The sequence below is a fragment of the Loa loa genome (genome assembly GCF_000183805.2).
Source record: "Loa loa unplaced genomic scaffold supercont3.460, whole genome shotgun sequence".
Lineage (NCBI taxonomy): Eukaryota > Metazoa > Nematoda > Chromadorea > Rhabditida > Onchocercidae > Loa > Loa loa.
In genome coordinates, this window is record NW_018108640.1 from 43,014 (window position 1) to 45,645 (window position 2,632).

The window sequence follows — 2,632 nt, forward strand, 5'->3', positions numbered from 1 at the left end:
TCAATTCATTTATTCATCGAATTCATTCATTCATTTATTCAATTCATTCATTCATTCATTCATTCATTCATTCATTCAATTCATTCATTCATTCATTCATTTGTTTGTTTGTTTGTTTGTTGTAAAATTTAGCCAAAAAACAAAAAAAACAAAAACAAAAATATCTAAAACTATACTAAATGAAAACGAAAGAAAGAAAAGAATGAAAATTTTAGAATGAAAAGAAAAGAAAGAAATGAATGGAAAAAACCAAAAAGTGCGAAATTTTGAAGAAGCAAAAAGGCCAAAAAAAAAAGGTGAGAAAAAAACTACGATTAATTTAAAATCGAAAAAATGAATTTGAAAAAGATAAATTTTTATTTCAATTCAATTCTCTTTTTACTTTTTTATTTTTTAAATTGTTATTTAAGAAGTTATGTAACGACAAAAAAAAAGATCAGAAAAATTAGTTTTGTTCTAACAGCTGTCATTGTGCTATCTCTTTCACATCTTCTTCTTTCCCTTTTTTTTTTATTTTAATTAATTTATTTAATTTTGTTTTCTTTAGAAATTGTAGCATAATGAAAATGGCAAAAAAGATAGGAAGAAAATAAAAAGAGTGAATGTAAGAAAAGAAATGATAATTAATTCGATAAATTTTAATCACTTTTTATACATTTAAGAAATTATGCCAAAATTTGATAGCTTTTAAATAGAAAGCAGAAAAAAGTGTACACTGAATTTGCAATAATTAATTAGTGTCATTATAAGATTAGTCGATGATTAAACTTTCTGTTTTAAACCTTTTTAAAAGTTTTTTTCAAATTTCTGTTTTAAACTTTCTGTCTTTTTCGCTTTTTCTTTTTTTTTTTTTTTTTTTGTAGTAGTGTTTTATTTCAACAAAGTATAATGAAAATTTATTTCGTAATAATTGTCAAATTTTGATGTAATAATTTGATTATGACAAATTTAATCCAAAAATAATCTTCAAATAATATCCAATACTTACATATAGATTATTGATTAGATTATTTTTGCATTATAATTTATTACAAAAATATTCCTCAAATGAAATTCAATACTTATATATAGATTATTGATTAGATTATTTTTGCATTATACTTTATTGCAAAAATAATCCTCAAATAATATCCGACACTTAAATGATGTAATGATTTAGAAAAAAAATAAAACAAATGAAACCTTTGTTGGAAAAATTGGATATAAATTCCAATTAATGTATTTCAAATTAGTAATAAAATTGTTTGAAATGTCTATATCAGTAAATTAGTAAATGATATCTAACAATATACTGTAATTTTAGACTTGAATATAAAACTTGAAATGCAAAAAAATTTTGTTTTAATTTAGTATCTTTGAAAATCTCGAAAATAGTAAGAAAGAAAGTATGGAGGAAACCTGAAATTTGTTGATGTGATATTAAAATTTTGTTATGTTTTATAAAATTTTTCATTTTAAGCTTTTGTTTTTAATGTTTAAATTAATCAATCAGTTTTTAGCTTGTTAAATTTTAAAAATTCAAATGAACATTTAATTTAATTAGTTTTAAATATAACTTTCTATACTTATGTTAATTTTTACAGAAAGAACTCTATTTACAATAATTGCTTATGTTTTATTGGAAATTACAAGGAATAAAGTAATTAGGTAATTAAGTAAATTGACTAATTGGTTTCATTCAAGTATTTTTGATTTTGTTTTCAGTTTTTCTTTTTTTTGTTGATCTTTTTAATACCATTTGATTAATTAATTAATATACATATTTGGATAGCAAAATATTTGCAAAGAATAATAATGATAAATGAAGTTATCGATTGATTTTTTCGAAATTAAGTTTTTGTTTTTTTCTGTCTTTTTTTCGATGCATACAATAATTATATAAAGTTAATATATATTTAAAACATTGAGTGCATTCCAAATTATATGGTTGAATTTATTCATACAATAAAGTTAAACGTAACAATCACGTCTTAAACGTCATTTTACGTCTATAATCGATTCGTGAATGTACGACAATGATACACTTCATTTTTACACTTTCATTGAACAAATTCTATCATTACATTTTAATGATGAATATTTTGTAGAAATGAAGCATAAATTATATTTGTTTTTTTTTTTTGTTACTTTACGTAAACTTTTACGTAAGCTGCGTAAGTACAATATTTATCATAAATTCATTTCATTTCATTTCCATACATTATATATTGACCCTTTATTATTTATTCGAGTTTTATTTGCTAAATTTATAACTCCTACAATTTAAAGTAAATAAAATTAAAATAAAAAATTTAATTAATGATATGCTTATAAATTTTCAAAGCATTTTTTTCTTTTTTTTTGGTAAAAAGCATTAGAGATGAAATTTTAGTGAGAATAATTTGGCTAACATTTTTATAGCATTTTAAACGTTATTTGAGAAATATTATGGAAGAAGGCTAACAATGGAATAAATAAATTTAAATTAGCTGAAGAAATGAAATGAAATGAATGAATGAATAAATCGATTGAGGAGAAATAAATATATAATTTGTCAACAAGTCAACAATGCGGGATGATATTTGTCGTATTCATCTTTAGGGAAGAAAGCTTCTAATGGCAGATAAATCCGCAATTAATTATGTATTGATCA